This window comes from Sorex araneus, chromosome 10 (genome assembly GCF_027595985.1).
Source record: "Sorex araneus isolate mSorAra2 chromosome 10, mSorAra2.pri, whole genome shotgun sequence".
Taxonomy (NCBI): domain Eukaryota; kingdom Metazoa; phylum Chordata; class Mammalia; order Eulipotyphla; family Soricidae; genus Sorex; species Sorex araneus.
In genome coordinates this window covers 2,486,954-2,501,450 of record NC_073311.1, presented here as the reverse complement: position 1 = coordinate 2,501,450, position 14,497 = coordinate 2,486,954, and the positions used below count along the sequence as shown (strand labels likewise).

General features: G+C 42.3%; 1 protein-coding gene and 1 pseudogene across 8 annotated transcripts in view; both read right to left on the bottom strand.

Annotated features, from left to right (window-relative positions):
- RNF111 (ring finger protein 111) overlaps window positions 1-14,497 on the bottom strand; it is a 97,852-nt gene that overhangs the window by 62,586 nt on the left and 20,769 nt on the right. The window lies entirely within an intron of this gene.
- On the bottom strand, window positions 1,301-1,418 carry LOC129399210 (small nucleolar RNA SNORA70; annotated as a pseudogene).

The following is a 14,497-nucleotide window of genomic DNA, read 5'->3' as shown; positions in this document are numbered from 1 at the left end:
TGATTTTGGTCCATTTTATAGCACAACAGGAAGGAGGAAGAATGGGAGACAGGTAGTACTGTGTCTGTTCTGAGATCTGTTATCGTCATTAAGTAAAACTTAAGATCTAATGTTGCAATGGTTCGTATCAATATTCATGTTCTATTTTGAATTATTATTTTTTAATTTGTTTTGGTTCTGGGGACCACACCCTTAGGTGTTCAGGAGCTACTCCCATAATATAATGTGTGAGACACTTGTGGAGGGGGCTGAACCTGGGCCTTCCACATGCAACGCAGGAAGTCAGTCCTTCAGGCTCTCTCTCCAGGCCCTCATGCTGTTCTGAACCAAGAAAAGAAGAAGAGTAAGATGAAAAGAAATAAATCACCAGCACTGCATTCTAACCTAAAAGAGCAGAAAACTAGGATCAAGATTGACAGGAGATAAGGCTCAAGTGCTGAGCACATGCCCAACACATGTGAGGCCCCGAGTTCCATTCCAGGGACATCATGGCCCCAACAAACACCTCAAAGTGTGGCGCTGATGTTCCCTGAGCACCACCAAGCCCAGGGAGAGGATAAAGTATCACCAAGTAGAACCACCTCTTTAAAAAAACAAAAAAACAAATTAACACCAAAGATCATTTTTTTTTATTGGAGAGGTGGGCTGGATCACACCCAAGTATGCTCAGGGCTTACAAGGCTGGCAACTTTACTCCTGGTGGTACTGTGGATTAGACTAAGGCTGATCCACAGTACTTAACCCCTATACTCTATGACTTGGTAAATAATGTCTGAACCCACTTGCTATTTGATAAAATCATAACTTGTTCTGGTTTCTGTAAAATCTGATCAAATTTCAAGAGAGTAATTACTAGATGTATCTATCTCTTGGGCCACATTATAAATGGTTTGCTATTATAATTATAATCTATCAATGTTAAAACAGTAATAATAGTTCATCTTCTCGATATTAATTTGACCAAACATTTAGTTCTTTTGAAATGAGAAACAGGCTACTGGTGTAGGTAGGGAGGGGTGGGAAACAGATTCAGACACACAGATTTGAAGCTCTCAGTAGTGCAGTACCTGCCATCTGGACACAGAAGCCCACAGTTAGGGGGTTATTTGACGCCATAGCCACCACATCTGCAAACTATCCCATTCATCTTGCTAAGGGCCCATTCTTGGAGATGTGCATCTTCTGGCTGCCAGGGAATTTGAACTTGGCCCAGCGCAGAGCCTCAATTATATGTTCCCTGTTCGTTCGGAGGCTAAGATTAGAAACAACGTGAGAGCAAATATGAATGTCCACTGCAAAGGACTGTCTCCGCAGTCCTTTCAAACAGCCCAAACAAGCAACAGGCTGCATGCACCACCGAGGGGTCTGCCATTTGCAGCCACTGCGGAACCTTCATTTGACTGATGTTGTGACTGCAGTAGGTCAATGACTGCAGATAATCTGCATAAAATACACCATAGGTGTGTATATTTAAAGTACTACCTTCTACTAAAAACAAAAGCACAGAAGCCCCAAAGTATCCCAGGTGTAAATCTGGAGGCCCCCCAGGCAATGTGGTGGTAGCGCTGGTGGTCCTCAGTGTTTGAACTGCTGGCCCTGCTGGCTGTTAACTGCCAGGAGTGCAGCTGCCTCAGCACATCTGTAGCACTGTAGCACTGTCGCCCCCTTGTTTATCGATTTGCTCAAGTGGGCACCAGTAACATCTCCATTATGAAACTTGTTACTGTTCTTGGCATATAGTATACGCTACGGGTAGCTTGCCAAGGCTCTGCCAGGCGGGGAAGATACTCGGTAGCTTGCTGGGCTCTCCAAGAGTTTCAGAGAAATTGAACCCAGGTCAGCCACGTGCAAGCCACACCCTACCTGCTGTGCTATCGCTCCAGTCCTAGGGAAGCAAAAAATAAATTTAGGGTTGGGATTTAGCAATTTGTATTTTAAGTTAAGTTTATGTGATTACCCCATTAAGGTCCTTAATACAGCTTTGAGAAACGCCCCTAAATGGTAACAATTTAGAAAGTCACTACTATTACCAAATACATACATGTATATAAAACTATTTAATATATATAAATAATCTGGGTTCATGCAGGCCTTGGGAATGAATCCAACGTTTCCATATGCAAAGCAAAACACTCTAGCTCTTGAGCCATCTTCTTGACCCTAAATACTTAAATAAAAGCTTAGTAATTTTATAAAACTCTGAAGATACAAAAGTTCAAATGAAATCCAGAGGATGACTGTGCATTTTTCTGGTTTTGAAGAATGTAAGAAATGAACTAAAGAGCCAGAGAGATGTTATAAGAATTAAGGCACTTGTCCTATATGTGACTGACCCTAGTTTGATCCCTGGCAGCACATATGAAGCACTGTCAGTGTGTGTGTGGGGGGGGGGGGGGGGAAGAGGAAGGGAAGGAGAGAGAGAGAGAGATCCATTGTTTCTCATTTTTAAGTGGGAAAAATTAATGTATGTTTGTATCATAGGATGATTACTTAGAGCACATATATTAAGGTTTATTTTTTTTTAAATAACTTTCTGCTTTTTTTTTTGCTTTTTAGGTCACACTCAGCAATGCTCTGGGGTTACTCCTGGCTCTGAACTCAGATTGAACCCGGGTTGGCCACGTGCAAGGCAAACGCCCTACCCACTGTACTATCGCTCCGGCCCCATATTTTGTTTTAGGAGAGACATACCTGACAGTGCTCAGGGGCTACTTCTGGTACTGTGATCAGGGATCAAACCAAAGTCAGGTACATACAAGGTAAACTCAGTGCTGAACAGCAAGAAGTAAGCCTTGCACTGCCAGGTGTACCCTTAAAACCCAAAAGAGAAACAAAATTAAATTTTTTTTACTGTATCACTGTCACTGTCATCCCTTGCTCATCGATTTGTTCGGGCGGGCACCAGTAATGTCTCCATTGTGAGACTTGTTACAAAAAATTAAAAATTTTTCATTTTAAATTAAAAATTAACCGCCGAGATGTGATCCCAGGGGCCGCACGCATGTGCGGCCTCTCCGCAGCTGCACAAGCGTGAATCCAGACCCAGCAAAACCTCTTTCGGCATGGGCAACTCCTCGCAGAATGTCTCCAGCCTGAGAACTAAGCCTCGGCCCCGTGCCCGCCCAGGAGGGGAAAGGTATTTCTCTCTCTCGCCTCTTTCTCTCCGGGGATGAAGGGCGCGGTGGCCGCCATATTAAGAGCCATATTAAGACGACCACAGATTGGGTTTTCAAGCCTGCAATTATCTAATATCTGGAAGAAATCTCCCTGGACTTCTTGTTAAAGTACAGAAATTCAAAACCTTATTTGTCTTCACAGTAGGTCTGAATCTAGTGGGGTACTCCTAACAACAATAGTGAGGTTTGTGTTGAAATATTGAATGTAACCAAAGTAAACAGAATGTAAAATGAAACTTATCAGTTACAAGGTAGGGGGTGGGGGGGCGGGATGGGAGGTGTACTGTGTGGGTTTGTTTTTTTTTTTTTTTTGGTGGTGGTATATGGGCACTGGTGAAGGGATGGTTGTTTCAGCATTGTATAACTGAGACCTAAACCCTAAAGCATTGTAATCTTCCACACGGTGATTTAGTAAAATAAAAAAAAATTAAATAAAAAATAAAAATTAAAATTAAAACAAACAAATTAAAAATTTTAAGAAGTTTTAGTTTTACCATCTAAAATAAAGTTAGATTCATAAAATAAGCTACTAGTCCTTAAAAATGAGGTGGGAGCTGTATAAACACATACAGAAAATACCAGTGATTTCTTTGTTATTTTTTTTTTGTTTTTATGGATAAAGAGTACTACAAATTGAAAACCAGCCTCCTGTATGCAAAACATAATCCAGCCTACTGAGCTCTCTCCTCAGCCCGATAATATACTAGAATTTTTTTTTAACAAGCTAGAAATGTTTGTTGTATGACTTGTCATAAAAAAAAAGCAATGTATTCAGTTTCATTTGTGAAACAAAAAAATATATATAGTTTATAGATTGGGATTCAAATTGTAGGGTGAAGATACATAATGCTATATTGACAGTTTTCAGTTGGAAGGAGAGAAGAGAAATTGGACTATACCTGGCAGTGCTCAGGGGTTACTGTGCAGTGGTTACTGGGCTGGGAACTTCTGAATTCTAGTTCCCAACATCACTCCTTAAAGTGATCAGGTGACTGTATGCTATACTGGAAACAGCTGCATGAAAGGCCTTACTGCCTGTACTACCTCGCTGGCTCAATAGTCCATCTTTTTTTATAACATGTTTCTGTATGGTTGCAGTTGAACCACACTCAGCAGCACTCAAGGGACTTAGCACTCCTTGCTCTGGGCTCAGGGACCACTTCTGGAGGGGATTGGGGGGGCCACACACAGTGCCAGGGATCAGACCAGGTCAGCTATGTACAAGTCAAGCACCATACCCCCTGTACTAGTCTCCAGCCCTGATTTAAATTTTTAATGAAGTGATCATTAAAAATTCTTTGAAATCAAAGTTAGAAACTGTCCCAAAGATATTCGGCCAACCAGGCTGGACAGTTCAATACTAAGGTCTGAAGATAGGGTGCTGCTCAGACCCAGTGGTGCTAGGAACACCAAGGTTATGCATAGCAGTACTTGGGGAACCTTATGGTACCAGAGATTATAAATATGGTTTGTGCTTCAGCCCTTTGACCTATCTCTGGGTCCCAAAATACATGGGTTTTATTTGGAGACTACACCTGGCAGTACCGGGGGTTACTCCTACTTTCCCAACTTGAAAGGAAAAATGGCTTACCAAATCAAGGAGATATATTCCCAGAAATGACCAAAATTTCACCCGAAGCCTTCAACTTTTTTTTCTCAGAGCACTGCTCAATACACAAATAGAACCACAAGCTGCAGAACACTATAGGAGTTAGCCATTCATTTGGGGATGATGGCTGCTCTCTGATACCAAACATGGTTGTAAACCGCATACTCCCAACTCAAGCAACTATTTATACTACAATATAGTATCTTGGAGCTGAAGTGATAGTTCAATGGACTGAATGAAGAACATGCCTTGCATGCAGAAGATCTGGGTTCAATTCGTGCTACCACATGGTCCCCTAACACTGTGAGAAGTACACACAGAACACTAATTTGGGGATACCTCCTGAGTACCATAGGATATGGCTACCCCCAGAAATACATATAGTATCTTTCAGTTATTTAAAATCTCCTTGCAGGGGCTGGAGTGATAGCACAGCGGGTAAGGCATTTGCCTTGCACGCGGCCGACCCGGGTTCAAATCCCAGCATCCCATATGGTCCCCTGAGCACCGCCAGGGGTAATTCCTGAGTGCATGAGCCAGGAATGACCCCTGTGCATTGCCGGGTGTGACCCAAAAAGCAAAAAAAAATTAAAAAATTAAAAAATTAAAAAAAAATAAAAAATTTAAAATCCCCTTGCATGAAATACGCATCAAATCTTAACATGCAGTCCAAGTAATTCTCCCCTTCTTTTTATGTAAGCCAGTAATCATCCCGTTGCTCATCGATTTGTTCGAGAGGGCACCAGTAACGTCTCACATTGTGACTTAATTGTTACTGTTTTTGGCATATCAAATACGCCACGGGTAGCTTGCCAGGCTCTCTGAGAGGGGTGGAGGAATCGAACACGGGTAGGCCACGTGAAAGGCAAACGCTCTACCCCTGTGCTATTGCTCCAGCCCAGCCAGTAATAAATAGTCCATTTATTTCACACAACTTCAACTTGGAAATAGTCAAAGTAAAATTATTATCTGCTGTGCCAGGAACCAAACCCAGGAGCTCATACATGCAAGACAAATGCTCTACCCACTGATCTATGCACAGTCAAGAAAATGGATAACCAAAAGACAAAATATTTGCTAGAAAGGCCAAATGCAGTTCACTACTTAGTTTGCACATAGTTCTAATAAGTTTACTTGTCTGAGTTCCAGGCATAGTTGACATAATATTGGTGGCAGCACCTACTAACAATTAAGAGGAAAGAATCAAGGTATTTGCCCCAATAACTAAGAAGTCAGCATCTTATCTAGTTAACATTAGCACGGTTTTTAGCTCTGTCTTCCTGTTGTTCATCAATCTGCTCAAACAGGCACCAGTAACATCTCCATTGTGAGACTTGTTACTGTTTTTGGCATAATAAATATGCCACAAAGAGCTTGCCAGTCTCTGCCGTGCGGGGGGGATACTTGGTAGCTTGCCCAGCTTTCCGAGAGGGAGGGAAGAATTGAACCCGGTCAGCTGTGTGCAACAGAAATGCCCTACCCGCGGTGCTACTGCTCCAGTCCCTAGATAACATAATGTGAACTAATTCTATGGCAAACAATAAAATAACAGAATAAAAGCTGATGTTCAGAATCAAAATTCTGAGCCACCAGAAAATATTTTTCTAAATAAAATAAACATTTATTTACAATAATATGGGTAACAATTTTTAGTTGCTTGCCAGATTCATATGCCTACTCTGACTAAAGAGATTATCTCAATGTTTATTAAATGTGTCAAAGAAAATTTATATGGGGGGAAAAAGTATAGAAAATTTTGAAAGTAGAAAAGAGAATAGAATTTAAAAATAAACTAACACTAATTATGAGGCAAAGATTAATAAGTAAAGGGCTTCTTCAAGCTGATAGGGCAAACAGGAGACTTCTATCCTATCTGGGCTTTGCTTTTCAGAGCCATACCCAACTGTGCTGAGTGACTCCTGCAATGCTCTTATGCAAATTCAGCAGTGAGGCCCGAGAGTTCTGTGCCCAGCAGGGATCAACAGTGTTCAAAGCCAGCAGAAGTTGGGGAAAACCACCGGTAATCCAGCAGTGCAATGAGGCTGTGTGGGGATCTAACTTGGGGCCTATATTCCCAGCCTCATTTAGTTTCTCTGCTTTATTTTCTATTTTACAAGACTATATAAAAAACAAAACAGTTATTGGACAGAAAAATAAACGATTCGGAGACCCAATTCAGAATCAGATCTCCGAATCTGCTGCTAGACTCTCACAGCTTCTGCTCTCTGCAGTCCCTGGCCCATAAGCAATTTCTGAGTGAGCCATAGTCAGGTATGGGTGAGAACCTCAGAAAGGGGTGTGTGCCCCAGCAAGTACGTGTGTAAGTACCACCACCATAACCTGCGTCCTCAGCTACAAGTTTATTTCAGGAAACACAGGTCAAGCACAACAACTAAGAGTGCAGGCGTTGTTGAAGACCACACCTAACTATAAGGATACTAAAGTTCGATGCAAACCTGCCAGCAAGCACAATTATAAAAATTATGTGAGTACCAGGGGCTGGAGTAATAGCACAGCGGGTAGGGCGTTTGCCTTGCACGCGGCCGGCCCGGGTTCAAATCCCAGCATCCCATATGGTCCCCTGAGCGCCGCCAGGAGTAATTCCTGAGTGCAGAGCCAGGAGTAACCCCTGTGCATCGCCAGGTGTGACCCAAAAAACAACAACAACAAAAAATTATGTGAGTACCAGAGCCAGACTTGCAAGGAACTAAGTAACAAAGGGAAGGTGAGGGGAAGGAATAAAGTGACAGTCTTAAGAGTTAGGAAGTTAGAAGTAATTAAAATAGTGTTATATGCACTCAAGGGCCAAAGAGGCAGTAAAGCAGGTAACATAGCAAATCCAGGTTTGATCCCTAGCACCCCAAATCTCCCAAACCCCAGAAGTGATCCCTGAGCACAGACCAAGAACATAGATGGCTGTGGCTCAAAAACAAGTACAAAAATTTAAAAAGGCTGGAGGGTAGTGGGTAAGGTACTTATCTTGCACAAAGTCAACCCAGATTCTATTCCCAGCACCCCATGTTCCCCTGAGCATGGTGGTAGTACTAAGCCTTGAGCATGCATGAGACCCTCGTTTGTTTTTTTTTTACTACTGTTTATTTTATCTTTTATTTTTTAATAAGTGAGTCACCGTGAGGGTACAGTTACAAATTTACCCATCTTCGTGCTTGTGTTTCCCCTCATACAATGTTCGAGAACCCATCCCTCCACCAGTGTCCATTCTCCACCACAAATGAACCCAGTATCCCTCCCACCCTCCACTCCTTTGCCCCCCCACCCTACCCCACCTCTGTGGCAGGGTATTCCTTTTGTTCTCCTTCCTTTGATGTTGTGGTTTGTGATAGGGGTGTTGAGCGGCCATCGTGTTCAGTCTCTAGTCTACTTTCAGTATGCTTTTCTCTTCTCGCGAGGGGTCCCCAACCACTTTTTACTTAGTGTTCCCTTCTCTATCCGGGCTACCTTTCCCCAGCATGTGAGGCCAGCTTCCAAGCCATGGAGCCAACCTCCTTGTATTATATACTGCTATTCGTGGGTGTTCGTCTCCTACTCTGTTATTTTATATTCCACAGATGAGTGCAATCTTTCTATGTCTGTCCCTCTCTTTCTGACTCATTTCACTTAGCATGATACTTTTCATGTTGATCCACTTATATGCAAACTTCATGACTTCATCCTTTCTAACAGCTGCATAGTATTCCACTGTGTAGATGTACCAGTTTCTTTAACCAGTCATCTGTTCTCGGGCACTCGGGTTTTTTCCAGATTCTGGCTATTGTAAACAGTGACACGATGAACATATAAGTGCAGATGTCATTTCGACTATACCTTTTTGTTTCTCCGGGATATATTCCCAGAAGTGGTATTGCTGGATCAAATGGAAGCTCAATTTCTAATTTTTTGAGGAGCGTCAATATTGTTTTCTAAAAGAGCTGAACCAGTCGGCATTCCCACCAGCAGTGTAGAAGGGTCCCTTTCTCCCCACATCCTCTCCAACAGCGGTTGCTTTTGTTCTTTTGGATGTATGCTATTCTGTGGTGTGAGGTGGTATCTCATAGTTGTTTTGATCTGCATCTCCCTGATGATTAGTGATGCACTGTAGGATAACATTGGTTTGTCCTTCCTCCCTTGCCACAAGGAGTTTAGGTTTAAGTGCTCTGGAGACACTCCCATTCCTTTGTTTATCTGTAAACTCTTCTCTGCACCTTCCTTCCCAACCAGTTTATCACCTTTTCCCTAATCAGATTCTGTTATTTTTTAAGATCAGATCCTTCTAAGGACTCTAAACTTGTGTCTTTTGCGTAGTTTACCTTAAAGCAATGTCCTTTCTGTATGGACACAGGAAGACAGTTAATATTATGCTTTGTAACTTGGGAGTTGATTGACTCCAATAATATTCACTCCTGGGTATTCACTTTCTCAACTCAGTTGCCCTTAGTTCCAGTACTCCAAAAGCAGGGTCCTGACGAGGGACATAATGGACCCAGGGCAAGCCGTGAGCTACCCTGGCATCGAAATGGGCCAGGCCAAAGTGCCACAATACTCAACTATAAGTTGAGGGCATGATCATGGACGATGCTGTCATGATCCAAAAGTAATGACGAGACTAGGACCCTGCTAGGGTTAGGAAGACTGACGTGGCCTGAGGACTGTGGTCTGGAATATATAGTGAGATGTCCTCAGGAAGAACCAAACTTTAATTCTGATATATCTCTTACTGTGCTCATACAGAATGCCATTGCTAGAAATATTAGAAGTAAATTTACTATAACTATTTAAGCAGATTACTAGCTCACACCCTGACACGCCCTTGTTTGGAATCACAGCCTTGAGCAGATCTCGTTATTAGATGAGATTTTTGTTAATCTCCTCAAGAAATGGTCTTACCCTTCTTTGTTGATTTGTTAATGTTAAACCCACCTTTGTGCTACTGCCCTATGTAATTTGCTATATAAACTAAGACGGTGGGGCACTGAGGCGAGACAGAAGACAGAGGAGACGGAGGAGGAAGACAGAGGAGAGAGAGGAAGACGACAGAGGAGACAGAGGAAGAAGACAGGAGAAGAAGAAGAAGACAGAGGAGACAGAGGAAGAAAACAGGGGAGACAGAAGAAGACGACACAAGAGAAGACACAGAAGACACATGGGAAGACACAGAAGTGAAGGAGACAACGCAGACAGAAGAAGACACAGAAGCAGAGACAGTGCGGTCGAAAGAGACCAGAGGAGAGACTACAGAGACAGACAGACAGAAGCAGGTGAGACACCAAAGCAGAGCTCAAGGCAAAAGAAGTGAGAGTGAGCGGGGGCGAGAGAGAGAAGCAGAACGGGAACAGAAACTGGAATAAACTGCAACTGAGACAAACCAGCCTGGCCCTTGTTCCTTCCTTTGCCTGCCTCATCATCACCATCAACCTCTCCGGGGTGGGGGAAGTGGCGTGAGACTACCGAACACGGGCGGTGGGAGAGATAGAGCCCCGATGGCCCCCTCCTCTTTTGTGTGCTCACACAACGCACAGCATTTTTTCATGTGCCTTTTGGCCATTCGTATCTCTTCCTTAGAAGTTTCTGTTCATTTCTTCGGCTCATTTTCTGATGGGGTTGGATGTTTTCTTCTTGTAGAGTTCAACCAGTGCTTTATATACCCTTGATATCAACCCCTTAACGGATGGGTATTGGGTGAATATCCTTTCCCATTCTGCATATTGCCTTTGTATTTTGGTCACTGTATCTTTTGCGGTGCAGAAACTTCTTAGTTTAATATAGTTCCATTTGTTTATCTCTGTTTCCACTTGGTTGGTCAGTTGTGTGTCATCTTTGAAGATACCTGTAGCTTCGATATCATGGAGGGTTTTGCCAACCTTGTCTTCAATGTACCTTATGGATTGTGGTCTGAAGTTGAGATCTTTAATCCATTTTGATCTGATTTTTGTGCATGGTGTCAGGTCGAGGTCTAAGCCCATTCTTTTGCATGTGGTTGCCCAGTTATGCCAGCACCACTTGTTAAAGAGACCTTCCTTGTTCCACTTCACATTTCTCGCTCCCTTATCAAAGATTAGATGATCATACATTTGAGGTTGTGTGTAGGGATTATTCCACCCTATTCCACTGGTCTGCGGATCTGCCTTTGTTCCAATACCATGCTGTTTTAATTGTCACCGCTTTGTAGTGAAGTTTAAGGTTGGGGAGGGTGATGCCTCCCATCATCTTTTTTCCAAGAATTGTTTTAGCTATCCGTGGGTGTTTATTCTTCCATATGAATTTCAAGATTGCTTGATCCATTTCTTTGAAGAATTTCATGGATATTTTTATAGGGAGCGCGTTAAATCTGTATAATGCTTTGGGGAGTATTGCCATTTTGACAGTGTTGATTCTCCCTATCCATGAGCAGGGGATATGTTTCCATTTCCTCATGTCCTCTTTTATTTCATGGAGTAGCGTTTTATAGTTTTCTTTGTAGAGGTCCTTTACTTCTTTAGTTAAGCTGATTCCAAGGTATTTTATTTTCTGGGGCATGACTGTGAATGGGATTGCTTTTTTCATGTCCCTTTCCTCTGTCTCATTGTTTGCAAATAGGAAGACCATGGATTTTTGGGTATTGATTTTATAGCCTGCAACTTTACTGTACAAGTCTATTGTTTCTAAGAGTTTCCTAGTAGAGGTTTTAGGCTTCTCTAGATATAGTATCATATCGTCTGCAAATAGTGAGAGTCTGATTTCTTCTTTTCCTACCTGGATGCCATTAATATCTTTTTCTTGCCTAACAGCTATTGCAAGTACTTCCAGTACTATATTGAACAGCAGTGGTTAGAGTGAGCATCCTTGTCTTGTCCCTGATTTTAGAGAAAAGGCCCTTAGCTTTTCCCCATTGATGATAATATTTGCCATTGCTTTGTGGTAGATGGCTTTGACTATCTTGAGGAAAGTTCCTTCAAAACCCATTTTGGTGAGCGTTTTCATCATGAACGGATGTTGGATCTTGTCAAATGCTTTCTCTGCATCTATTGATATGATCATATGGTTTTTATCTTTACTTTTTGTTGATATGATGGATTATGTTGATTGATTTCCGAATGCTAAGCCATCCTTGCATCCCTGGGATGAATCCCACTTGTCATAGTGTATGATCTTTTTAATTAGTTGTTGGATTCTATTTGCTAATATTTTGTTGAAGATCTTTGCATCGGTATTCATCAGGGATATTGGTCTATAGTTTTCTTTTTTTGTGGTGTCTTTGTTTGCTTTTGGTATTAGGGAGATATGTGCCTCATAGAAACTGTTTGGGGGGCTTGGAGTGATAGCACAGCGGGTAGGGCATTTGCCTTGCACGTGGCCGACCCGGGTTCAAATCCCAGCGTCCCATATGGTCCCCTGAGCACCGCCAGGACTAATTCCTGAGTGCAGAACCAGGAGTAACCCCTGTGCATCGCCAGGTGTGACCCAAAAACCAAAAAAAAAAAAAAAAAAAACTGTTTGGGAGGGTTCCTGTTTTTTCAATTTCCTGGAAAAGCTTGAGGAGAACTGGCAACAGTTCCTCTTTAAATGTTTGGAAGAATTCGCCAATGAATCCATCTGGACCTGGGCTCTTGTTTTTGGGGAGACTTTTGATTACAGTTTCGATTTCCTTGATATTAATGGGAGACCCTCATTTGATCCCAACCCCCTCACCACATTGCCTCCCTCTTCTTCTCAACTCCATGCCAAAGCAATATGCATGCAAGCAGCATGAATAGGGAGAATGGAGCTTAGTTTTGGCATAGATTTCTCCCTTGTTATTAAACTTACTCATTCAGTTTTGGTTTCGGGGTCACACCCAGAATGTTCAGGAACTGCTACTGGTTTGGTGCTAAGGGTATAGATCTATAAAAAGAGCATATGACTCCAGCCTTATTATAATATTTTTCATGAAATAAATCGCCAAAAGTCAATAACTAGTAAAATTATAAGATATTCAAAGTTATTAATACTCAAAGTTCTAAGTTTGATACAGTTCTATAAAAAGAGCATATGACAATGCCATTTTCTTTTGCTGTTGCTTTGTTTTTTGGCCACACCTGGCCGTGCTCAGGGCTTACTCCTGGCTCTGCAATCAGGAAATCCCTCCTGGCAGGCTGTGTGTGTTGGGGGGAGGGGATACAGACTAGATGGGATGACAGGATTGAACCTGGTCGACCACACGCAAGGCAAGAACTGTGCTACTTCTCCAGCCTCTTATGAAACCGTTTTCTTGATACAAATACCAAAGTTTTCCCTCAATACATCAAGTTTTTTTTTATTTTATTGAATAACTGAGATATAGTTACAAGCTTTCATGTTTGAGTCAAACACCCATACCTCCACCAGTGCACATTCCCCACCGACAATATCCCCACTAAAAACACCCCCCTCCTTCTCTCCCCCTGCCTCCAAGGCAGACAATTCCCCCCATACTCTACTTTTGGGCATTATGGTTTGCAACACAGATACTGAGAAGCTATCATGTTTGGTTCTTTATCTACTTTCAGCACATTTCTCCCATCCCGACCGAATGATTCCTCCAACCATCATTTTCTTAGTGATCCCTTCTCTATTCTATCTGCCTTCTCCCACAGCTCATGAGGCAGGTTTACAACCATGGAGCAATATTTCTGCCCTGTGTCTACTGTCCTTGGGTATCAGTCTCATATTGGTTTTTTTTTCCACAAATGAGTGCAGTCCTCCTATATCAATATATCAAGTTTTAAAAGACACCTAAGTCATCACCATCTGCTCAGTTCTGTAAATGCAGAATTGAATATAAAGAAAGTTCTGGTAGTATCTCCTCCTACAAATATATTCACCCTCAAGTACTATTCTTTAACTTCAACTCCCAAAATCTGAATAAAGCACCACCCAAAACAATAAACAGGTAAAGTAAAATACATGTATGTTGAAAAATGCAAAAAGCACAGGAAGCTACGTTACTAACTACATTGTTTTTTCTGTCACTGCCACTGTCATCCCGTTGCTCATCGATCTGTTCGCGCAGACACCAGCAAAGTCTCTCGTTGTGAGACTCATTGTTACTGTTTTTGGCATATCCAATACACCACAAGTTGCTTGCCAGGCTCTGCCATGCGGGCACAACACTCTCGGTAGCTTGCTGGGCTCTCCGAGAGGGGCGAAGGAATCGAACATAGGTCAGCCACGTGAAAGACGAACGCCCTACCGCTGTGCTATAGCTCCAGCCTTTTTCTGTCACTGTACATAACACAGTACTAGGCATTTGCTTTGCATGTAGCAGACCTGGGTTTGATCTCCAACATCCCATATAGTCCCTGAGCACTGCCAGGAGTAATTCCTGAGTGCAGAGCCAAGAGTAACACTTAAGCATCACTGGGTGTGGCCCAACAATCCCCCTCCAAAAAAGTAAAAGAATATAGTCCTTGAAGGCAAACTGTGACGAGTCAAAAGATAAGAACTGCAGGAGCCAGGGACATGACTCAGCAACAGAACACTTGCTCTGCATAGTGAAGTCCAGAGTTTGATATCCAAAATAGATCAAAAACAAGTAACAGTGTAAACCCTAGATGAACAAATTATTTTATCTTCTAGCTAGATAAAAAGCTAAAAGTAAATAAAACCAAGCATAGCTAATAAGTCAACAGTGAAAATAAAGTATAACTGGGGCTGGGAGCTTGGTGGGGGAGCACGCCAACAAGTAAGAGAAAAGAAGAAGAAATGACAAACAGACCAC